At 41.9% G+C, this 26,774-nt stretch overlaps 1 pseudogene; it reads left to right on the top strand.

The window, feature by feature from the left end:
• Window positions 1–26,774, top strand: part of LOC142046758 (uncharacterized) — a 52,816-nt pseudogene that overhangs the window by 1,253 nt on the left and 24,789 nt on the right.

Here is a 26,774-nt window from a genome sequence, read left to right as displayed (position 1 = left end):
ATGTCAGAGTCCAGGAAAGCAAAAAATGAACGCGAGGACAGGAGGGACGAGCGAGATGAGAGGCGGTGGGATCAAGAGGAGAGGTGGCGGCAGTGCGATGAGAGGAGACAGGATGCAATGCTGAAGCTATTGGGGGATCAAACCAATATGCTCCGGGAAATGCAGCAGGAGCACAGACTGCAGCTGCTGCCCCTGTGTAACCACCTGCCCTCTTCCCCAGGTTCCACAGCCTCCTCACCCACATGCCCAAGAACACAAGGTCGGAGGGCTCCAGGCACCCAGGCACTCCACCCCAGAGGGCTGCCCAAACAACAGAAGGCTGGCATTCAATAAGTTTTGAAGTGCAGTGTGGCCTTGTCCTTCCCTCCTACCCTCATCCACCACCTCACCCGGTGCATCCCTCCTCACTCACCCATCCCGAGCTACCTTGGCAGTTATCCCTCTGTTTGTGTGATGAATTAATAAAGAATGCATGAATGTGAAGCAACAATGATTTTATTGCCTCTGCAAGTGGTGGTCAAAGTGGAAAGGGCAGTTGGCTTACAGGGAAGTAGAGTGAACCAAGGAGAAACAAACAGAACTGTCACACCGTAGGCTGGCCAGTCATGAAACTGGCTTTCAAAGCTTCTCTGATGTGCAGAGAGCCCTCCTGTACTCTTCTAACCACCCTGGTGTCTGGCTGAGCATAATCAGCAGCCAGGCAATTTGCCTCAACCTCCCACCCCTCCATAAACGTCTCCCCCTTACTCTCACAGCTATTGTGGTGCACACAGCAAGTGGCAATAACAATTGGAATATTGGTTTTGCTGAGGTGTAACTGAGTCAGTAAACCGCACCAGCGCACTTTTAAATACCCAAATGCACTTTCTATCACCATTCTGCACTTGCTTAGTCTATAGTTGAACAGCTCCTTACTACTGTCCAGTGTGCCTGTGTATGGCTTCATGAGCCATGGCATTAAGGAGTAGGCTGGATCCCCAAGGATAATTATAGACATTTCAACATTCCCAATGGTTATTTTCTGGTCTGGGAAGTAAGTCCCTTCCTGCAGCTATTCAAACAGACCAGAGTTCCTGAAGATGCGAGCGTCATGTACCTTTCCCAGCCATCCCATGTTGATGTTGGTGAAACGTCCTTTGAAATCCACCAATGCTTGCAGCATCATTGAAAAGTACCCCTTTCAGTTTATGTACTGTTTGGCAAGGTGGTCCATTCCCAAGATAGGGATATGGGTACCGTCTACCGCCTCATCACAGTCAGGGAATCCTTTGTAGCAAAGCCATCCACTATGACCTGCACATTTCCCAGAGTCACTACCCTTGAAAGCAGCAGCTCAGTGATTGCATTGGCTACTTGGATCACAGCAGCCCCCACAGTAGATTTACCCACTCCAAACTGATTACCGACTGACTGGTAGCTGTCTGGTTTTGCAAGCTTCCAGAGGGCTATCGCCACTCGCTTCTCAATGGTTAGGGCTGCTCTTATATTGGTATTCTTGCGGTTCAGGGCAGGGGAAAGCAAATCACAAAGTTCCATGAAAGTGCCCTTACGCATGTAAAAGTTTCACAGCCACTGGGAATCATCCCAGACCTGCAACAGTATGCGGTGCCACCAGTCTATGCTTGTTTCCCGGGCCCAGAATTGGTGTTCCACGGCATGAACCTGCCCCATTAGTACCATAATGTACAAATTTCCAGGGCCTGTGCTTTGAGAGAAATCTGTGTCCATGTCCTCATCACTATCATGATCGCGCTGTCGTCACCTCGTTCCCCGCTTTTGCAGGTTCTGGTTCTGCACATACTGCAGGATAATGTGCGAGGTGTTTACAATGCTCACAACAGCAGTGGTGAACTGAGCGGGCTCCATGCTTGCTGTGCTATGGCATCTGAAGGAGAGCAGGAAAGCAGAGTTGCAGCAGAATTGGTGGATGACAACAGATGCCACGAGAATCGAAATTTATACCGAATGACTAGAGGACCTGCGAGGTGGATTCATGGCACCAGGAGAGCAGAAGAGCAGAAGTGGTGGAGGACGATAGTTAGTACCACGCACGTTTCCCGAGGACCCAGGAGCCCGTGACAGACAACATGGAGAAATTCGCTGTTGAGGCAATATCAGCAGAGCAGAGTTGCAGCGGAAGCGGTGTATGATGACGGTTTGCAGTCCTACTGCACCGTCTGCTGTCAGCAGCACCAAGGACACAGTAGTGGCAATGTCGGTGAGCTGAGCTGAGCTAAGCAGGCTGCACGCTTGCTGTGGTATGGCGTCTGAAGAAGACAAGGAAAGCAGAGTTGCAGCGGAAGTGGTGTATAACGATGACGATGGTTTGCAGTCCTATTGCAACGTCTGCTGCCAGCAGCACCCAGGAAGCACCCAGGACACAACAGCGGCAGTGTCGGTGAGTTGAGCTGAGTGGGCTGCATGCTTGCCATGGTATGGCGTCTACGTGGAAAAAAGGCGCAAAACGATTGTCTGCCATTGCTTTCACAGAGGGAGGGGAAACGGATTACATGTACCCAAAACCACCTGCGATAATATTTTTGCCCCATCAGGCACTGGAAGCTTAATCCAGAATTCCAATGGCAGGAGAGACTGCGGGAACTGTGGGATAGCTACCATAAGTCGATGCTAGCCACGGTAGTGAGGACACACTCTGCTGACTTAATGCGCTTAGTGTGGACATATGCAGTCGACTGTATAAAATCAATTTCTAAAAATCGACTTCTATAAAATCGACCTAATTTCATAGTGTAGACATACCCTTATTTACATACATCCACCAAACACAGAGTTTAAACCATTTGTAACAGTAAAAAATGAACCAGACAAAAAGGTTAAATTCCCTGAGAGGAGGGGTAACAATGTTTTTGGATATGTCTTCTTACCCTTCCTTTCCCCATGACAAGGAGCAAATGGTTGCAGAATATTGGGAGGTAGGGGAGCAAACAGGGTTGTCTCCAGTTTCGGGCTTGGGGGCTGAACACAGGCTGGGCTACAGGGACTGGGTTGGGCTCATCATTCCCCTCTTGATACTCTGGCAGGTTTCAGGTGCCTGCAGAGGTTGCTGTGACAGGCATCCAGCTTGCTCCTCCCCATTAGGGGTGGTAGTAGGATTCACCATCTCAACAGCAGCCTGTACAGCAGCTAGAGGAGGAGAAGATGGTGCCTGTGGTTTACACAAACAGCAACCATGGTGACAGGCAGACCCCCAAAAGTGTTCTACCATTTGGACTCACAAGAGCATGATCCTCTTCCCATCACCTGAGCTGCCTCACCATTTGCAGGAATGCGTCATCCTGCCTAAGAGCTCATTTCTTCCTTTTTCTAAGAAAGTCAGATTCCCGCAACCACCCTGTAATAAGCCTCCTGTCCCAAATCTGGACCTTAGCGTCCAAAATCTGGGTGCTTAGCATGAACCTCCAAGCTTAATTACCAGCTTGGATCTTATCTCGCTGGCACCAATCAGGATTCGGACCTGATAAACCTCTCCCGGGTCTCCCAACCCTTCCCTGGGGGGACCCCCAAGACCCAGAAGCTCTGAGTCTTACCGGCAAGGGAAATACTCCACTTCCCTTCCCCCCTCTCCACCCAGACTTTCCTCTCTGGCTAACTGAGAGTTTCTGATCAATCTCTTTACATCACAATACCAAGAAGCCTGTCCCCTTTCTTCCACAAGAGACAAACCTCAAGCACAAAGGAAACAGAGATGATATTATCTCTTTCCCCCTCCCACCAATTCTCCGGTGCTGCCGAGCTTACCCTCTGTAGATCTAACAACAAAGAGAATCCCTCCCCTTGTTCCTTGACCTACCCAGAGAGAAAACTCAAACAAGTCTTAAAAAAGAAAACTTATATAACAAGAAAGAAAATGCATAAGAAATATAACTCTGCATTCAGAGAGACAAATACAGGGCTATTGCTTATAAGAAAATAGAAATAAACATTCTGATTCAAAAGATATCCAATTAAAAACATTCCAGCAAATTCCACATATGTAAATACAAAACAAACATATAAAAGCCTATTGTTTTGCTACCTTTGTAACTTACAACTGGAACAGAAGGGTAGAAAGAAGCTTGGAGATAGAAAAAAAGCTCTTCCCTCATAGCCGAGAGAAAACAAACAGAGCGAATATAGCCAAACACACGCAGAAACAGTTCGCATCCCTCACTTTGAAAAATCCGGTTTCCTGATTGGTCCTCTGGTCAGGTGTTTGGTTCCCTTTGTTAAACCTTTACAGGTAAAAGAAACATTAACCCTTAGCTATCTGTTTATGACACACCCTCACCCTATGTCCACATGGCTTTCATTCATAAAGAGAAGAAAAGATGGGGTGAGTGTGGGTGGGAGAGCACAACCAAAAGGGGCATTAAACTATTCTTTCCCTATCTGGGCCCTTTTAAAACGCACCCCACCTTACCCCCATTTATCATGGCCATGGGATTATTGCTGTCACTGTTGGCCAAGAAACGCACAGATACAGACGCTATAGCTTCTGTTAAATGTTTTACAGTGGTTCATGGGATTGATTTACATTGTATGTTGCTCTGGGACCATGTCAGGGGTAGAGGAGGGGTGCACGGGGAGGGAGTGCCAGAAGGTGATGGCAGTGGGGCCGGGGGAAAATTAGCTGAGGCATGTAGCACCACAGCAAGAGGGGATATTGTTGGGGGGGTTCTTGCAGCAGCTCCAGGTCCTGAGACTCCTCTGGGGGGGCTCCCTCAAATGGTTCAGATAGATAGAGGTTCAGAATCACATGCTATTCTCTCTCTATGTCTTGCTTCCTCCAGATATTCCTTCAAGGTCCCTGATGCCTCCTTGCCCTAACCCTAATTGGTGTCCATCCTATTTCAGGCTCTGTACTCATAACCCTGGAGAGCAGCTGGTCCAGCTCATTGTAGCATGGGCAAGTGCTAGGTCCCTCCTGGAGTGATTGTTGGAGTCCTTCACCCTCCGGTACAGGCATCTGAGATACTTCATGTGCTTCTGGCACTGGGACACAGTCCAGTGACTGACACCTTATCCCAGCCTCTGTGAAGTCTCCCAGAACAGGTGAATGTTTCTGCTGCCTCAGGCAAAGTTATGGAGGACAGTGTACTCCGACCACATACTGCTGAGCTCCCATATGTGATCCAGAGACTAGGCAGTTGTTCTCAGACCACAATCCCCTGTACTGCTCAATAGATTTCAGCAGAAAACTGTCTGAAATGCTCAGTGCAGCCTGGCAAAGGGGGTTGAAGGTGGTTGTGATGTTATTGACATGAACTGTGACTGTATAGATCAGTGTTGCAAACAAGGTCCTATAGTTGCACCAAATCTTATACAAAGGAGGTCAAGTAAGGTGTCCATTGAAAGGTTGTAATTTGCTAGTTATAATTATGCTGTCTGTATGAGAGTATCATTTTTGTATTTGAAGTTATGAATATTGGCTATGTACTTGTATCTCAATGTATTTGATTCTAAGTAGCCTCAGTGAAGCATTTGGTCAGCTATTTGAGAAAGGACTATTCTCAGTAAGTGCCCAATCAAGAAACACTTAACTGACAATGGACTTTGGGAGATGCCAATCCACATCTGAGCTTTCCTGGGAACATTAAAACTAACATGTAAACAATGGAGTCAGCCTGCAAAAAGCTGAATCATTCATGGACATATGATTTGCCCATCTTGTTGCTGTGATTTTTCCACCCAGAAGAAATAGAATAAAAAAGGCCTGGGAAGCCTCTGTATTTTGGTCTTCCGCTGGCTTAAGAGATGGCCTCTCCACCCCAAAGCGATGCCTGAAAGAAACTGAAACAAAGGACAGTAACTATGACTGTGTGAGTGACTGCTGGACTCAGACTAGGAAGGAGTCCAGTCTGTGAAAGAAGCTTATTGGAACAGCTCTAGGGCTGAGATTTCATCTGTAATCAATTTCTTAATGTTTTAGGCTTAGACTTGTGTGTTTTGTTTTATTTTGCTTGGTAACTTACTTTGTTCTGTCTGCTATTACTTGGAACCACTCAAATCCTACTTTTTATACCTAATAAAATCACCTTTTGCTTATTAATTAACCCAGAGTAAGTAATTAATACCTGAGGGAGCAAACAGCTGTGCATATCTCTCTATTAGTGTTATAGAGGGCAGACAATTTGTGAGTTTACCCAGTATAAGTTTTATACAGAGTAAAACAGATTTATTTGGGGCTTAGGCTCCCAGAAAGACCAAATACTGGATGCTAGGAAAGTCTCTGTTAACTAAGAAGCTCCTGAGCTGAGTGGGTCTCATTTTCAGTGAACTCAAAGGGGTGTAGCCCAACCTCTTGGTCTGTGCTGTAGTTGACTGGAGTGTCTTACTCAGGGAGACAGGAGTGGAGGGAAGCCTTCTCTGGCAAGTGGGTTGTTCTCAATGGTATCCCAGCACATCCAATGACAGTCCTGAGGGAGTTTCTGTGACTGAACCCGTCACAGTGGTCAGTGACCTTCATACCTTTGGGTAAGGGGCAGGCAGTAAAGGGATCATTGCATTGTGGGAATGGCCCTCGAGAGCTATCAGTACCCATGATCTGTTATGTCCCCTTTTGCCCCTATCCACACTGCACTGGAGAATGGGTATAGTGACGTGTCACAGCGGTGGCATGTACATACCCAAACCCCTCATAGGGGGCTTATGGCACAATGCATAGCATATGTAACCATGCAAAGCTACAAGTGTAGACACACCCCTGGTTTCTTTACAATGACAAAGCTTTTACTCTCCATCCACTAACCAAGAAATTTGTTCTCATTTCTCTAGTAAAAAGGGACAGTGACATTTCAAGATTTTTCATTTTGTTTTGGCTGCCATCTACATGCTATATGATAATTATATATTAATTTGTAGCACTGATATTATGCTCACTGAATTTGCATTAGTATCTTGCATTGTGTTATATAAACACATGTAGTAGCTGAACTGTTTCAGTGTGTCTGAAATAAAGATATAAAATCCAATCCAAATCCCAGCCTTCGTTAGTGCTGCCTTTCACTATGAAGGTGAATATGACAGGAGAAAGTAATGAAGAAGGCAATATCAGCAAGCAAGAAGCAGCACCTGTGATAGGGTGACCAGATGTCCGGATTTTATAGAGACGGTCCTGATTTTTGGGTCTTTTTCTTATATAGGCTCCTATTACCCCCCACCCCCATCCCAATTCTTCACACTTCCTGTCTGGTCATCCTCTCCTGTGATGTGGGCATGCAGACAGAGACAAGCCATGGCACGTGAGAGCATTTACAGCTAGATATTGCCAGTGAGATGGAGTGTGGCACTGGCATTTTGTGAAAATACACCCACAAAACAAACCAAAAAGCAGAAAGCTGTGACTGGCCAAAAATCTTCCGAGAGTTTACAATGGCACCTGCAGTGAACACATGACAGCTTTATTAGCGCTAAACACTTGGGGCCTGATTCATCACCACATTACTCCAGTTTTATGCTGATGTAACTCAATGGGCCTGTGCGCTGGTAAATCATGCCATATAGTCACATGACCCAGCACATAGTACCATACCAGGCTAGACTGGGATTGTTTTAAATTTGCATTTAGCAGTGGATCTGACTAAGCCTCACTGTCTCTGTGCTTACTGGCATTATGCCAAGGTCTGGCCCTTAGTTTCACACTTGAGTTAATTATATATCTTCCCTTTTATAAGATGAATTGACATTTCTCCAAAATACTTTGTTGTTGAGAAGTATCCATATAATATGACTCAGCTTCAAGCATTTCCTGATACATAAAAATGTCAGAACTTTCATAAATATCATCCAATGCTGTATTCAGTAGTTACATAAAGTCTTCATTTGACTGTGTTTTGGAGTGAACAGAAATTAATATTCCAGGTTAGACTTTGTAAATGGGGCCTTTGTTTGTACATGCAGAAGAACTATGTGCATGCAGTCACATGCATGCAGATGGTTTTTTCACCAGGATTTGCATGTACAAGAAAGAGAATTTCATGAGCGAACCCTATTTGTGTGTCCACACTGAGAATGTATAGCTTCTATCATTTGTGAGTCCAAGTGATTGAGGAAGAAAACATTTTACAGGCCAGTTGAGAACCATTTACACAAATTGGATCCTCTATGGTTTTGAAAAGCTTTACAAACACGAAACCAGTGTTCAACTTTTTATGGTTGATCTCCAGGGAAACAATGGCTGTGTGCTTGCAGGTGAAAGAAAATGTTAAAAGTCCCGTTCACACAGAAGTTATAATTAATTCATGCATTTGTTTACTGGCATTTCTATGGCTCATCACCATAGCATTTGAACACTAACAATCAAAAGGTCATTCCTCTGGGCAAATATAAAAGTTTTTTCACGTTTATTTCTTAACACCTGTCGTTGGTTCAGAGTTGTTGAACATTAAACAGAAGCAGAGCCCTAGAGTGCTCTCTGCAGGATCGCACAGCTTCCAAAGTACTCAAAGGCTCCATAACAGAAATACAACCCCGTATTCCTACAACTAAAATAATAAAGAAAACTTTGCTCCTTTGATGTCATTAACATTGCTGAGAGGGATAGTCTCTATTCCTGCCAATCCTTTTTTACACTTCAGCTGCACAATACATGTAGAAAAAAGGAGAGGAAAAGTCAATGTGTTTATTATTTTTTAAAGGGTTTGTCATGTCCTTTAGTGTCTTCCTTCAGGCTTCTGCCAGCTGCTAGAGGCATCAGCCAAAAAGCTGAGCATCCAAAATATACCACTTAAAACAAACACTTTCTATTAGACCTGTCACTCTCATGACCTCAGATTACTTCATTCTATATTCTTGTTTTTTCTTTCCCTACAGCCAAGCATGGAGAAAGGAAATCCTTCCTTTTCCTATTTATTTTTAAGGGCTATATATTGTTCTTATTGCCCCTGTGAAACTCTCATTGATGTCAGAGGGAGTACTTTATGTGGATACATTGCCTTAAATGTATTAAAGCATCTCTGTGAAGACTAGTACTCAGCTGTGCATAGAGTCAATAAGCCTCTGTCAACAATCTTCCTCTTTCACATCTTAATCAAAGGGAAAGGAAAGTAGCTCATATGACCCTGAGCACCACAGGGTCTTCTGCTTTGCCGTAGCTCACTACAGACATTTGTTTTGATGTGAGATGCAAACTGTTGCATGCCCTGGTAAAAGGAGTTTGTTAAATTTCCCTTTAAAAACTGATAATTTAAATGAAATAAAGTTCAGTATTTGAGCACAATGGTGAGTCTCATGTTTTCAAAAACCCCTTACTTAGAATGTAGTTGAGGACTTACAATGTAACCACTTCTGCCTCTTAATTCACCTTATTATGCATTTCTATTGTGGTAGCACTTAGAAGTCTCACTCATGGACCAGACGTGCTAGGAGCTGTATAAACACAGAACAAAAAGATGGTCCTTACCCCAAAGTGCTTACAAAATAGCTGTTTGATCTCCTGCTATATAGCAGCATACATGAAATCACACCCGACTGCTTACATTCTTTGCCATGCTACTGCTACTCAGACAATGTGAATATAAATGATGGATTAAAGACCTTATGTTGCCTTATAATAATTTGATTCTGTTTCCTGGTTCTTTTTAGTTCTAAATACAACTAACTAACTTTTTGTGTTTTGCAGCAGGGTAATTTGACATTCATTTGCAATCAAATGTCAAATACTATAGGTACCTACAGTATAATTATACATTCTTTCTAGGTTTTATAGGATATTGTATATTAAGTAGGTGGAAAGTGATTGCAAATAATACATTCAAGAGCTCTGAAGCTTCTCTACCTTTTGCTAGCAATAACAGCCCTACCAGGGAGTATTATCACTCAGCAGTGCTCCAGCTACACCGCTTCTCCCAGATAGGCCTCTAGCAAGTTCTCTATAACAGAATGGAGGATGAGCACTGTTCTGGTGCAGACAGGGGCAAGGAGCACGGGGGTTGTTGTGTTTAAACAAGTTTAAGTAACGATAGAAATGACACTGCAGAGTCATCAATACTTCCAAAGCTAATGAGATGTCCAATATTAACTTTTACATAGCCCGCCATAACAGGAGCTGAGAGGTCTAGACCAGAGCCTGTTACATCAGCATTATGCTACTCAAGGATTTCTCCACACTGGAGAACGCCTAACTGCCTGATTAAAGAAGCTATACCATCCCTATGAGTTGTAGAAAAGGAACAATCCCCCAGCAAGAAGGTATGAAATCACAAAGTACAACTTTGCAATTCAAACTACTAGGTACCTCTGCTTGTTCCTGTCTAATGGCCCCTACATTAATTGAGGTTATTACTGCCCTTTCAGTAAGTGAAATATTCTAACTCATTCATCTGGTGTGATTGAAACCAACACATTTGCTCCAGCATTTCAACCAGTGCTCTGCGGTGAGATTCATTAACAGCAGCATAAAGCACTATCCATTTCAGAAAGTCCATGCAAGGTACCAAAATCCCCTCTGGTACCCTCGTTATAAAACTTTCTACATTCAAAGACCTACATCTTTCTTCAGGTCAAAACAATTATTTTGAAATGGAAAGTTTAACTAAAAGAAAGTGCTTTGAAAGTGAGATTTCCCTGCTGAAAAACTGTTGTTCTTAAGTCCAAGTAAGAGAAGTCGCTGACACTTGGGGCAGAAGTAAAGCGAATAATTTGTCTTCAGAGGTTTAATGAACTATACACTAAACATGCATTTAATTGTTAAACTAGGGAGAAAACACACTGCTGGGGCTTTATTTAAACTCTCCAGCTTTCTAACCAACTCCTCTGTCACTGAACTAAAGAGCAGTTCCAGAAGGACATCAGTACTTCTCCTTCTGTACTAAACCCACATTTCTTTAGACAGTTAAGGATCATAATAAAATAATCTGTTCTAGAAAAATCATGTTATGTGTGTGAGGGAGAGAGGAAAACGTCTATTTATGACAAATTGTTAGTATATATATATATATATATATACACAGAATATCAAACGGAGAGGCTAGAGGACAAAAAAAAATCAGTCATTTATAATTTAGCTCCATCACGAATTCTTAACAGACCAGCAAATTGAAAAAATCAACATCTGCCCTGAGACGGCAGAAGGACAGATAGTCTAGAACTAAATTTTGGATAAACCTTGACCTGGAATGAAAAACTTGATTGGAGACCACTCTTTGAAAACCTGACCCATATACTGAAAGTATATTTAATATTTCAAAACTTCTGCTCCCTGTATTTTCAAATTAACATCACCCACATTTAGGGTATGTCTACACTACGGGATTATTCCAATTTTACATAAACCAGTTTTGTAAAACAGATTGTATAAAATCGAGTGCACATGGCCACACTAAGCACATTAATTTGGTGGTGTGCGTCCATGGTCCGAGGCTTGCATCAATTTCTGGAGCGTTGCACTGTGAGTAGCTATCCCATAGCTATCCCATAGTTCCTGCAGTCTCCCTCCATTGGAATTCTGGGTTGAGACCCCAGTGCATGATGGTGCAAAAAACAGTGTCGCGGTGGTGATTCTGGGTAAATATCGTCACTCACTCATTCCTTCCTCCTGAAAGCAACGGCAGACAATCATTTCGCGCGCCTTTTTCCCTGGATTGCCCTGGCAGACGCCATAGCACGGCAACCATGGAGCCCATTCAGCTTTTTTTTACTGTCACCGTATGTGTACTGGATGTTGCTAACAGACTCGGTACTGCAGTGCTACACAGCAGCATTCATTTGCCTTTGCAGATAGCAGAGACGGTTATCAGTTGTTCTGTACCGTCTGCCATGCCATTGTAAATTGGCAATGAGATGACGGTTATCAGTTGTTCTGTACTGTCTGCTGCTGTCATGGGTGCCCCTGGCTGAGGTCAGGCCGGGGGGGTGCAAAGACAAAAATGGGAATGACTCCCCGAGTCAATCCCTCCTTTATGGTATCTAAAAAATAGAGTCAGTCCTGCCTAGAATATGGTGCAAGTGTACTAGAGAACCAGTGTACCAGAGAACCAGAGAGCACAGCCAGCTCCGTGTCAGATCCTGCAGAAATGATGAGCTACATGCATTCTAGGGGGTGCCCCTGCAACAACCCCACCCGTTGCTTCCCCTGCTCCCCCAACCTTCCTGGGCTACCATTGCAGTGTCCCCCATTTGTGTGATGAAGTAATAAAAGAATGCAGGAATAAGAAACACTGACTTGTTAGTGAGATAAAATGAGGGGAGGCAGCCTCCAACTGCCTCCAGGCAGGACTAAATGATAGGGAGTCCAGGCAGACATTAAGCGGTGGTGGGGGAGAGGAGCCAGCGTCCGCTGCTATGATAGTCCAGGCAGTACAGAATCTTTTCTTTACACATGAAAGGGAGGGGGTGATGGAGCTCAGCCCCCAGTTGCTATGATGAAGACGGTTACCAGCCGTTCTGTACCATCTACTGGGAATGACCAGGAGTCATTCCTATTTTTACCCAGGCGCCCCCGGCCGACCTCACCTGAGGCCAGCCAGGAGCACTCATGGGCTGATGATGACGACAGATATCAGTCATATTGTACCGTCTGCCACTGGGGAGGGGAGGGGAGAGGATACTGCTGTTCACTGCCGCAGCATCGCATCTACCAGCAGCATGCAGTAGACATAGGGTGACATTGAAAAAAGTCAAGAAACGATTTTTTTTCCTTTTCTTTCACGGGGGAGGGGGTAAATTAAAGAGCTATACCCTGAACCACCTCGGACAATGTGTTTGACCCTACAGGCATTGGGAGCTCAGCCAAGAATGCAAATACTTTTCGGAGACTGCTGGGGACTGTGGATAGCTGGAGTCCTCAGTACCCCCTCCCTCCCTCCATGAGCGTCCATTTGATTCTTTGGCTTTCCTTTACGCTTGTCACGCAGCACTGTGCTGTGGACTCTGTATCATAGCCTGGAGATTTTTTTTCAAATGCTTTGGCATTTCGTCTTCTGTAACGGAGCTCTGATAGAACAGATTTGTCTCCCCATACAGCGGTCAGATCCAGTATCTCCCGTACGGTCCATGCTGGAGCTCTTTTTTGGATTTGGACTGCAATCACACCCGTGCTGATCAGAGCTCCACGGTGGGCAAACAGGAAATGACATTCAAAAGTTTGCGGGGCTTTTCCTGTCTAGCTGTCCACTGCATCCGAGTTCAGATTGCTGTCCAGAGTGGTCACAATGGTGCACTGTGGGATACCACCCGGAGGCCAATACCGCCGATTTGCGGCCACACTAACCCTAATCCAATATGATAATACCAATTTCAGCGCTACTCCTCTCGTTGGGGAGGAATACAGAAACCGGTTTAAAGAGCCCTTTATATCAATATAAAGGACCTCGTTGTGTGGACGAGTGCAGCGTTAAATTGGTTTAACACTGCTAAAATCAGTTTAAACGCATAGTGTAGACCAGGCCTTAGTTAGGGCTCATTGTGAGCTATATATATTGTGGCAGACTGGGAAGGAAGGAGAGAGCCAGCTTTCGCCCTTGCTCATATGACCTACATAAGGGCCACCCACAATCACAGCCTCTGCCTTCAAGGGAGCAGGAGAGCTGCTATTAGGTGACTGCCCCTGAGGTTGCCATTCTAAATGGATCTTGTGCATGTTATGAAAGGTGGAGGGTAGTTATTTCCCTGGGAGAATAGCAGCACCTTGGCTTTATCCCACACAAAATCTAGTGGAGCTGGCGTGCTGCACAGAGGAAGGGAATTAAAGGGCAAATTACTGTCCCTTCAGCATATCTGTGTAGAACATATCCCACATGGGTAGAGGGCGTGGTCCATCTCTGCAGGCTGTAGCTAAATGGCACAATTTAGCCCTGTTTGATCATTATCATAAGTAGATAAAGGGATCTGCTTGTCCCCAGGTCTAATGTCTGCAGATAAGACTGCAGACTTTGGAATTCAACTACCAAAGGGTCCCTATTGTAATCTCTAGAATAATGTCTACCCCATAGATCCAAAAGTTCTCAGAACACAGACAGATACTCTCCTCATGCCAAACTATTTAGTTAAGTATAATGACCTTTTTGGATCCTATAAAAGATATGCCTGTACTAGCACAGTCCTGTCTGCACTGGATCTGCTCATCAGAACAATCCATAACATTTACACAGGATGGGGAAGACATGCTTAGTGACTTTTTCCAGTGTAAAATGGTACAAATACATCAAGACAAAGTAGTGGTTCTCCAGGTCTTTTAGCCTATAGACTACTTTGAGTAAGATCCTTGCACAGCCAGCCTTCTGTCTCAGCCTCCAAATTCCCTCCCCAAATAGTTCACAAAAATGTTTCATTCTTCAGACCATCAGGACAGACTCTGCAGATCATGAGAGGTCTAATGCCTGCAATTTGACAACTGGAATTTTAGAGGCTGTTATTGGTTATATGTATTCTAGCACAGGAGTGTGCCCCAAGACACAAATTCCACAAGGTTAGATGACCCAGCCTTGACCACCTCCCTGGCCTTGTATTGTCTCCTTTAGCCAAGTCTCCTCTGACTCTCAGTATTTATTTCTCCCGAGCGCTGATCAGTTAATCTCTCAGGCTGAGGATGTGCAGGACTCTTAGAACAGCTTTCCCATAATGGTGGCTTTCTATGTGGTTTGAAGAAACCTATTGATTAATCTCTGTAACTACCATACCCTTCTTGATGTTTCTAGACACTCGATGTTTCTTTACTCAGCTCTGTTCTCTGCCTGTGAGCAGAGAGACAGAAAACTCAAATGAGACTATTCCTGTTCTTCCTTGACTGAGACTATTCCTGTTCTTCCTGTTCTTCCTTCCCTTCTTTACAATTAAACTGCTGCAGTATAAAGCATGTGGGTTACACTTCCATCAGTAATTACAGCGTAAATGGTTAATTACTGCAGTAATAATATGCTAGACAATTGTCTTCTGTTCTAGGTATGAAGTGCTGCTGAGCATCAGGTTGCATCTGGCCTGTGTCTGGGTTTGTAAGAAGTTTTCTCATTTCCTTTGTGGACAGGACTCTTAACCTGGTAATTTAGTAACACACAAATCATACAGTCCCCTTATTCAACAATAAAAATTTGAACCAGGTGCCTTCTAGATGCCAACATTTGCTTATCCGGGTAATTAGATGTATGTTCCAAGAGAGATTCTTGTTGTGTAGATATCAGTTAGGCCATCTACTTACAGAAACAAAAATCCAGTTAGTGGAGGAAATAAAGGTTTTTGAGGCTAGCTTACAGTGATAATAGTCTGGCTGTTTTCTGATTGGAAACTATAGAATATTGGACATGTAGATGGCTAACAAGAATATTCAAGTTGTAATAGTAAATACTAAAGAAAAATGTTTTAAAGGGATATACACTCTCATGTGTCATGGCTATCAGAGCTTCAGAGAAAATTTCCCATGGAGAAAGGGGAGAGGGTTAGATTATCCTATAACTGCTTATTGTGAAGCAGTCATGTAGCAACAAGTATGTATTCCTGTGTTCCCATGTAATAAATGTCATGAGTGCAAAGAATATGAAGATGACCACAGAACTGTAGAATATTAAAATGTAGAGCTGGTCAAAAATGGCGATTTTTTCAGAGGAAAATTGATATGAAAATGATGACATTCATTTTCACCTTAATTTTCCCCAGAAATTTTCAAATTTTCAGTGGAGGTGGGATGTAAATCAAAAATTGAAATATTTCAGTTCTGAAATGTAATCGTGGTGCCATATGAGAATTGTAGTTCGAGTAATTTGTGCTTTCATTCTTCTCTATAGTTGGGCTCCCTAGTCAGACTACATCTACCAGGAGGCTCCACTTGCTGAAAGGAGGTTCTGCGATGTGGCAGTTACATGCCAGTGATACCTCACAGGAGATGAAGTTGGGGTGGAAAGCATGAGGCATATGAACTACAACTCCTGTGAGGCACCACTGCAGCACTTGCAAATCAAACAATTTTGGTTTTCAGCCAGTTTCCCGAAAATAAATCTAAAATTTCCAGGGAAAACAGATACTTTTTGTAAAAAACAATTGGTTAGTTGAAAATTCAATTTTCCATAAATAATTAGCCTTATTAAAAAGGGTGACCTAAACATAGTATTTGTTGACTGAATAAAATTAAAACAATAATACTTCATACTTTACATGTTCAAACCACTGTATAAACAATTACTAATTAAAATGAAGTAAGACATTGTCTGCAGTCCATAATCAAAGGAATATTACTGGAAGGCTCTTAACCTGGCATTCATGTGTAACTATATCAGAAATACCAACAGTGAGGTATTAAACCGGACTTATGACAGACAACTGGGAATAACTAATGTTTAGAATAAGCCACAATAGCAGCCTAGTGCTAAGGAATCAGCTTAGCTGTTTGAAATACAGAGACTTCTTACAAGTGTTGTCAATACTAAAACATATTCAGCACAAAGAAACTTTAATGCCACTCCTTTGCCTGATGGACCATGTATGAGGATAGCTGCAAACTCATGCAAGCACAATACACAGAGATATGTAATAGTAGTTGACTATTTGACATGTTTACTGGTGATATTACTCTTGCCATCCACATCCTGCAAGAAGGTGATAAAGAAGCAAGGTGCCTCTTTTCTCACTAGGGAATTCCTTATCAGCTAATTTTCAATAATGGAGCTCAGTTTTCTCCTGCAGTGTTCATTGTTTAGTGATGCCTGTGGTTTCAAGCATGTGACCTCAAGTCTACGCTATGCCTACGTGTATAGAGCAGCAAATAGAGAGGTTCAGCCAGCCAAAAGAATCCTGAAGCAAAATGATCCATTCCAAAGCAACGATGAGCTACATAGCAGCCAACATCTGTTCAGGCAATGGGAAATAATCCAGCACAGTTGTTAATGGCATGTCAGTTGTACAATTGTCACTTCATGCCCTAAAAACTAACATTTCATTGGCCAGATTTTGCTAATGTTAAACAGACAGATAAAGCAGCAAAATGACTGTTCTTTAATCCTTAGTGTATCTTGACTTGTCTTGATGAGAATATCAATTTTGGGATGAATTTTTGCAAATTTACTTTTAGTAATATTATCTAGATACTTTTTTCTGTTATTCTCAAAAGTTTGCAAAATTCCCCAAAGATTAATTCCGTTACAGATGAAAAAATACAGAAGGAGATAGGGAGATGTGGGCTCATGAAATTTTTGCAGTATATATGGAGAATAAAAGAATTGGTCCAGCAGATAGTATTAGAACCCCCACCTAAGGGCAATAGCCAATAATGTCTGTCAAAGAGATTAGTAATCAACGGTACACACCCTGGATCTTTTCCTCAGCACATGAAATCACTTTAAAATACAGAAGTGAATAGAAAGGCTCTTGTGCAAGGATAAGCCAAAATTTGAGGAGAAGGAACATTAATTTACAGCTGGAAAAAAATCTATATTTATCAAGTCCTGACCTGATTGTTTTAGATGATACAATGTCCAGCAAGGAAGCAGAAAGTGGATATCTGCCTTCTGGAACTTGTTTACTTACAGCTCATAAAGCGCAACAAATCTGTACATTTTTCATCGTTGTTACTATATTTTTCTATTTTTAATATAGTGCCATTAGGATGTCTGGAAAATGCTAGGGAAGATGACAAGGGTCCAGAGTCAGAGAGGTACTTGGGCACCTAATCCCCAGATTTCAGTGTTACTGCACTCCACAAAACTCTTGCTTGGCTGAGTTGCATAAGCACCTTAATTGCATAAGCACCTAAATTCAGTTGGTGCCTATATGTACACTATGATTTCCCTGATCACATACACATACTTGCACTAGATCTCATTAAGCTAGTGCAAGCATAAATAGCAGCATAGCCATGGTAGCATGGACAGAGGCAGTGGAGGTCTGGCTTAGCCGTGCAAATACATACCCACCGATTGTAGACATAACCTATATTTTGGCTGCAAAACTTCTCTAGATGTCTAAATTTCTGCCTCTGGGCATGCACATTGCTACCTCCCTCTAGGCATCTGGATGCCTGTCTCTCGTCTACGCTCCAGTACAATGCACGAACAAAGGAATGATAGGTTTTCCTCTGCTGATCTCACTCTGGCTACGACCATTGGAGCGACGCAGGCACGAACTCATTCTCACAAGAAACTACTTAGGTGCCTCAGCTATCTAGCTCCAGGAGAGCAGTTCCTAGCCATGGATTGCTAGTAGAGGCAGGTGTCTGCCTGCAGCCTGAATTTAAGCACTTATTTCTCTCAGAGGGGCAGGGCTTAGCTCACAGCCCTCTCATCTGCATCTCTCACTGCCTAGTTTAGGCAGTTCCCTAGCATGCTTGCTTTTGTGGATCGCATTCTTAGGCACCTATCTCTCCCCATACATTGTACAGGGAGGCTACATGCCTAACCCAGGCTTTGTAGACTATTTTGTTGTTCTGTGAATCTATTACCAGGTCCCTATGCCCAACATCTTACAGTTTATGGGCCTGATCTATGTCAGCTGAAGCACACCAGAAAAGGAAGGGAGTTGCTTGCCTTTTTCCACACTATTATTCCATAAATGTTAGAGTCCAAGTCCATGTGTTTCTATTCAAATTACATATATTTTTTCTGACTTTGAAAAGCTACATCTCATTGGATCTGGATAGACTTTGTATTTATCTATCTTATTTCCAAAGTCATCCAGGTATTCTGGAGCTGCTTATTTTGATTGTGAGTCAGCAAAGCATTTAATCATGTGGGAAATCCCATTGGCTTCAGCTGGATTGCACATGCAGTAAAAACTACACACGTGATTTCAGTGCTTTATTAGGTGGGGGTAGAGGCACCTTTGGGCCTGATCTAGAGCCCACTCTAGTCAACCGAAAGACTCATCATTGACTTCAATGAGTTTAGGAATGGACCTTTGTTCTGAACTATTTGCCAACTTTTAACTCGGATACTATGATAGTCTTTTTTATTTGCTCTAACCTTGGTGCTAGTAAAAAGTTATTCCAATGATCAGAAGTAAAAGATAGGAGATGCTACGATGATGGGTAAAGTTTAAAAACCTAGAAAAAGAGGGTACATTAATTTTTTTAGGTAGCAGTTCAGAAAACTTCAACTTTGTTTTATTTTGTTAAAACACTGGCTCATTTGCTAAAAAAAAACAAACAAACTGATTACTAAGAACCTGAGATTTGCTTAAATGATTTTTAAGTTGTGATTTTACACAACATTAACTAAATGATTTTCATGCTTTTTCCTCTATGGTTTTTGTGGACTGTTTTACTGGGACACTGCTTGATGTGAAAGCTGCTTTGCAAACAGCTTTTGGAAAAAAATGCTTAACAACATTCAGAGTTAGCAATAGAATTTTGACAGGAATAAACTTTTGATTGATAAAATGATGTACTGCTCAAAAAACTAATAAACAATCTCAACATATCAGCACAAGAAGGCTAACAACTGTTGTTTAATGTAAAACACTGTTTCTTACTATATAAATATAACATGAAACAGAATGTTTTCCTTAAAAAACTTGGTTTGCTAATCTACTGAAAATGGGCAGCTATAATAGATGTGCTTTTAAACCTTTAACTTGGTAAACATTACATTCATTATCTACCAAAACATTCTGTTAGAATTCAAAGTTCTTGAAACCTGAGGTGAAGATGTAAATTGTTTTCTTTTGGCAAGTAAATTATGACAAAGAAAAGAAAGATAAATACAGCTTAAAACTATATATCCAAAATACTGTTTCACTTGCAAAGCTTAATTATATTTAAATGTCAAGTTCCAGCAAATTTTATCTATATATTTAACATAGCTATATAGATATCTCTAGATCAGGGATCGGCAACCTCTGGCACGCAACTCGCCAGGGTAAGCATCCTGGCGGGCCAGGCCAGTTTGTTTACCTGCCATGTCGGCAGGTTTGGTGGACCGCGGCTTCCACTGGAAGCTGTTTGCCATCCCAGGCCGATGGGGGAGGCGAGAAGTGGTGCGGGCAAAGAATGTGCTCTAGATGGCTAACTGTATAGATAAAATTGGAATCCAATATATTTGTTTATAATAGACAAATTACTACAGTATATAGATTTTTTATGAATAGTAACAAATCTGTCAAAAATAATGAAATTCTCTACTACTCCATTATTTTTGCTACTCTTTTTGCTCAAGTTCTTGAGTACTTATTTGGAAGTTAGATTAGATACTGCACTTTCTGGCAGAATGAATTCAGACATTTACCATTTTTGCCATGGAACTGATTTTTAGGTTTGCTTATGTGTCTTTTGGCTGATCAAATACTGAAGGATAGGCATTACCCTTAAGTTCAGTGGAACTTGGACAAATGGGTGTTCAGGCTGAATAATGACAGAATACAACCCAGCTGTCCAAACTCAAAATCATCTTACATACCACCGCTGTATCATGCTGAAAACCCATAACCTCCTCCAAAGTCTTAAGCAATTGCTTAATCTAAATCTCCACACAAACATCTCCCACCTGGTTCATATATCAGATACTATTACACTTTAGGTGTTAAATGTAAGAAAAAAGGTGGAAGTTTGATTTTTCCTTTAGATGTAGATTTTCACAAAGCAGATCAAGTACTGCATTCAGGCATAAGAGAATTCAAAGGTTATTTGTCTAGAGCTCATCATAATTCATAGGATTTTGTATAGCTTATGACAAGATTTAGTAAACCAAACCAAAGTGTCACTCTTTAAAAATCAGGATAATACCTGGAAAGGCAGAACAATAGATTTTAGTTTTGTGAAATGATTAAACTAAGTTAGCTTAATTCAGAGCAGCAGGGGTGACAGATGTTGTCTGAGTTTATTTTCTCTTGTCACCAACTGGGGTTAGAGAAATCAACACTGGAACAGAGAAGGAATCTACAGAATTGTCTTTTGTAGTCTTTCAGCTTAGCCTAGCACTGCCCACTGCAATATGTGCTGTATGACTTTATTTCTAGACAGCCAATATAACTGTGACATGCAGTAGAGCTGCTTTTAAGGGTAAATCATCTCTCCAGCACCCATCCTCAAGCAACTGATTTGGGTGCCAAGGACTTCCACAGGAGGAATCCTCCCCAAGCCTACAGAATAACAACAGACACACACTGTGGGCTACATGATAGTGTTCTGGGCCCTAGTGCTGGTACATACTGGGAATCATGGCCCCAAGATGCCAGGCATTGTACAGGGATTTTAAGCAAAAGACAGTCCCTGCCCCACAGAACTTACAATATTACATCAAGACCCCACAGTAAGGCAAGAAAAGCAAAAGGATTGGGAAGAATGATTGTCAGTGCAACACTTTCTTGTTTCACAGAAAGCAGTAGTGATTTCTGCCACCTGTGACCATGGAGGTGGGGAGAGATGAGTGGATCCACACAGCGGTGGAACTTCTATTCAAGCCATTGTTATAATGATTAGTTATCTAATACATCTAGCCAATCAGGATCAGGGCCCCATTGTCCTAGGCACTGTAGAAACTTGTAACAGGCAAGCCCCGCCCCAAAGAACTTACAGTCCAGATAGTCAGATGAAGGGTGAAGAAACAGATATGTAACCTACAACCAGTGATCCTTGTCTCCAGCCTGCCCCACCCCACCTGCCCTGTGCCAACACACACACACAGAGTCTGATCCCCTGGCATAGCAGAATCACACTGGATCCAAAGGGGCCCTTCACACCTGTGAATTTACTCTTTAGCAGTAAGCCGAACAAGAATCATAAAGTTATTACTAATGTGCCTTAGCCCGAACTTGCTCACTCCTGGGCATAGTGCTGATTACCATGAATAGTCTCAAAATTCAGTAAACCTTATCTGCATGCACCTGTGAATTTAGTCCCTGTTTTTTACCTTGCTTCCTGCATGAAGGGACATAGGCCCCTGTAAGAGAGCGGCAGATTGACACTACATGCAGTGCTCTTCTGATGAGTTGCTCTAGGCTCAGGTGCTAAAATCCTGCATTAAGATTCATAAGAAGAACATCTGAGTCCTTGTGATAGGTGAGTCCAATTACCTCCAGCCAGTAGGATAGTGTAGGAAAGGAAAGCAAGGGCAATGAAACTCTGATAGTAATCTTAGAGTTATGTTGCTTTTTTGTTTTTCGATGACCATTAAACTCCAACCCTGGAAAGGGAGTGTATCTGAATATTAATTCAGCTCTGCTCTAAGGACAGACTAGGATCAGCCTGTTTAATGTTCTGCCCCTCACTCCCTAGCCTCCCACAATCTCGACTCTTCCACCTTCATATTTCATTGTAGGTCTCTTGCAGTGGCTCACAAGTTGTTAATGTACAGAGATTGTTGCTCAATTTGACAAAAGTAAATGGATTGTGTTTCAGGTCATTGGTAGTGGTAGCTCAAAACACTGGAAAAACATAAGAATATCTGCAATTATGTAAAATCCTGCAGAACCAATAATAATGGCAGAGAAACAGTTTCCCCCTCCCCTCCGAATCTTCAAGGTGTAAGTAAGCGCAAAATTGAGAAACAGAACTATACATATTAATGAGACACCACCATTAATCAAAACCCATTGTCTTCTGCCAGTTCAATCAACAAATCATTATAGAAGATAATGTTACACTTAGGAACTCTAAATGTTTATAAACAACTTCAATTATTTTATTGCAATAATAGGTCTTTGAAAGCAATCAGGTTTAATATTTTATCTGAAGACCAGAAAGACAAACTTGTAGATCAAACAAATGCATTGAGAAAGACATTAACTTATGTAAACTGTTGAATAAAAATGTTCAGCTTAATATAAATGTCTCTTGCTTTTTCTTGGTGCCTAAATATTATAAATAAACTAACCATGAATTACTATTATAGAAAGATTGTTTAGAACTTAAGAGGGAAAAAACTGGTAGTGTTTAATGGGAATTCCATAAGTGCTTCTGAGAACCTCTCTACAAATCTATGGTAGAATTGAATAGAAAATCTTAATCTTTCTATAGTTTTTTTTTTTAAACTTTATATAGTTCCATAGAAAGATAGCATTCTTTATGATGATTTAAAAAATTCTCCCACTCTTTTGTTTTCCTATCATAGGGTAGAATTTGTCTTTTGTTGACTGCACTTCAAGGTGTTCTTGTTCTAGAGGCTCTTTGTCGCAGGTTTTCTTTGTTTGTATTCCATTATATTCGTAATGACTGCCTGGACCACCTCAGTCTATATTTCTGTTATTCGTCACTGATCCATTTTGTTTCCTCTAGCTGTTTTTCTGTTCATTGAATACACTATCATTCAGGAACCTGTGTTTTCCTTATTTCATATTTTATTATGTAGTATTGTATAGTATAGTATTGTATTCCCCAGGACTCTTTGAAAATATTTTAAAGTTGTATCTTTGTCTTGGGTATTATATTTCAAGAGATTTTATATATGTACCTGTACATATGCATATCAGTATGGCATGACCAGTGTCTCTTCATGACGAAGAAGAGAAGAAAACTTCTTGCATCCACCTTCACTTGTGCACAGCCCTGTCTAGACCACTATGCCTTTCTCTGCACACATCTATTCTGTATACGTTGTTGAACCTCTCAAGATTTCTTGCATCATCCCATTCCATTTCACAGCACTTCAAATTAACATGAGCCTTTGTTTCCGCAGCCCAATCTTGATATTAATTAGGTAATACTTATTCAGCACTGTGCAAATGTACTTCACTACGCAACTACTAAGTATTAGTGTTATTATATTTTTAATGAAGCCATTTTTACCTGCAATGGTGTCCAAGGGCTAGGATAAATGTTAATATGTCCAGCTTCTATGCAGTGCCACAGACAACCAGAAAATCACTTTTCATTTACTTTGTGAAACAAAAGCCCAAATGAGTTTTCTATTAAACTGACCCTTCCTCCAAAAGAGGAAACGTCATTTGGTTTAACCTCGATTACTATTTAATTATTAATTAGCATTTGTTTAATACCAACAATGTACCTCGAACTTATATTTATAGGGTAGAATTTTCAGAAGCATCCAGAATGGCCTAACTGCTCACAACAAAACCTCCACTGACTTCAATGAGAGCCTACACTGAGCACTTCAAAAAATTCAAACCACTGTGTATCTAAAACAACAGAGTGTTAAGTATCAGAGGGGTAGTCTGGATCTGTAAAAACAGCAAAGAATCCTGTGGCACCTTATAACTAACAGACGTTTTGGACGTATTCACTCACGAAAGCTCATGCTCCAAAACGTCTGTTAGTCTATAAGGTGCCGCAGGATTCTTTGCTGCTAAAACAACAGAATAATTTTTACTAGATTTGTGGGTTTGTTATATTTTGGTAGGTACACGATGGCTTTTGTGTACAGCATTTAAAAGAGCAATAATATTGGAGGGCTTTTCCACCTCTAATCCCTATGAATCATGAATACAAAAATGCATTATTGTTCTATTGCAGTAGTTGCCCAGATGAACATGGCTGCTGATTTTCTTCTCTCTCTGCAGCTACCCTATGAATAACTTATTGCTGAGTGATGGGACTGTGACATAAAGGCAAATCATCCTTCCCTCTCTTCCTCTTTAGTCTCTTCCTTTTTCCTCCCTATTGGTGAGATCAGTCGCCTGGTAACAAGTGAAATTATTCAGTAATCGTAAAGTGATGTGATGCAGGAACATTCTGTTCTAAGCCTGGGAGTGAGAGCTGGGATCTGCTGAGCTCTGTTCCCAGGCTTGTCAATGAATGGTTCACTCTTCGGTCTTGCCAACTTTCTTAGCCTATCTGTAAAACGAGAATAATACTTACATCATAGAACTGCTCTGTGGCACACTTAAAGATTTTTTAAGTGCTATAAAGAGCTATAATAAGGCTAAGCATCACATTACACACATGAAAACAGACACACAAGGACCTTTTTCGACAGAGAGACACTACAATGCAAGGGCATCTGCTCATAGGCTAAGAACTATGATGATAATGTGCAACCTGATTATGGCATAACTGTGAAAACAACGAGGAGTCCGGTAAAATTAGTGATTAACAAACCACAATTTGAGGGGTTCAGTTTGCCTAAACACCTGAATAATAGTATTTTCCAAAGTTTGCACTAATTGATATGAACTTTTGAAGAACTCACTTCTTTCTTTCTTTCTGATCTGTTCTTTATTTAATGTCCATTTCCTAGCTTCCTCTGTCTCAGTGTTCTTTGCCTTCCTGACACCCAATTCTCTATCCTTGACACTCAACATCTCTCTCTAATCTCTTACCTCCACTTCCACAAAACTCAACACATGCTTAGATCCCTCATCATGTCATTCCTTGCCTTAAAAATACTACCTGAACAACAACTCTAACTCCACAACTTCCTCTTCCTCACTCCAGGTGGCCCCTTTCATAATTTTCCATTAAGAGAAGGAAGTCTCAGGTCCAGCATTTCTTTGCTGAGTTTGTCTTTGTGCTGACTTCCCATCTCACAAGTTCTAGGTCATTCCCAAGAAAGTGATACCTCACAATTGTCAGCTATCTCCCAAAACAATCTGGAAAGCTAGGGAACTCAGGAGATTTAGGGACAGCACCAACCCTGAAGAGTTTGGCAGATCATTTAAGACCCTAACACTGAATTTAACAAAAGTGAGAGGCCTACGAGGGGTGGAGGTTTGAAAGGGGGATTAAAGGCATTTATCCAAACCTTTAGAAATGTGGGTTTTGAACTGAGATTTAAAATAAGGTTTGGACTTAACCAGACATATTCTTACTGTTCCTAAACTAGTTCACAACTCAAAATAGAATCATAAAATCATAGAAGATTAGGATTGGAAGAGACCTCAGGAGGTCATCTAGTCCAACCCCCTGCTCAATGCAGGACCAACCCCAACTAAATCGTCCTAGCTGAGGCTTTGTCAAGTCAGGCCTTAAAAACCTCTAAGAATGGAGATTCCACCACCTCCCTATACAGCCCATTCCAGAGCCTCTCCTCCCTCCTAGTGAAATAGTTTTTCCTAATATCCAACCTAGACCTCCTCCACTGCAACTTGAAACCATTGCTCCTTGTTCTGTCATCTGCCACCACTGAGAACAGCCTTGCTCCATCCTCTTTGGAACCCCCCCTTCAGGTAGTTGAAGGCTGCTATCAAATTCCCCCTCACTTTTCTCTTCTGCAGACTAAATAAGCTCAGTTCCCTCAACTTCTCCTCGTAAATCATGTGCCCCAGCCCCCTAATGATTTTGATTGCCTTCCACTGAACTCCTTCCAATCTATCCACATCCTTTCTGTAGTAGGGGGCCCAAAACTGGAAGCAATACTTCAGATGTGGCCTCACCAGTGCCAAATAGAGGGGAATAACCATTTTCCTCGATCTGCTGGCAATGCTCCTACTAATGCAGCCCAATATGCAATTAGACTTCTTGGCAACAATGGCACACTGGTGAGTCATATCCAGTTTTTCATCCACTGTAATCCCCAGGCCCTTTTGGGCAGAGCTGCCACTTAGCCAGTCAGTTGTGCTTTGGCCTCCCTGATTACAGCCCTTCATGCTAGAGCAATATTTTTATAATCCTCCATAGGCATCTGCCCAAGTTCTCACTTCTTGTAAGCTTCCTTTTGGTGTTTAAGCTCACCAAAGATTTCCCCGTTAAGCCAAGCTGGTCGCCTGCCATATTTGCTATTTTTTCTGCACATTGGGATGGTTTGTTCCTGTGCCCTCAATAAGGCTTTTTAAAAATACAGCCAGATCTCCTGGACTCCTTTCCCCCTCATATTAGCCTCCCAGGAGATCCTACCCATCAGTTCCCAGTGAGAGTCAAAATCTGCTTTTCTGAAGTCTAGGGTCCATATTCTGCTGCTTTCCTTTCTTCCTTTTGTCAGGATCCTGAACTCAACCATCTTCTGGTCACTGCTGCCCAGGTTGCCACCTAC

Source organism: Chelonoidis abingdonii, chromosome 1 (genome assembly GCF_003597395.2).
Source record: "Chelonoidis abingdonii isolate Lonesome George chromosome 1, CheloAbing_2.0, whole genome shotgun sequence".
In the NCBI taxonomy this organism is placed as follows: domain Eukaryota; kingdom Metazoa; phylum Chordata; order Testudines; family Testudinidae; genus Chelonoidis; species Chelonoidis abingdonii.
This window is presented reverse-complemented; position numbering and strand designations above follow the sequence as displayed.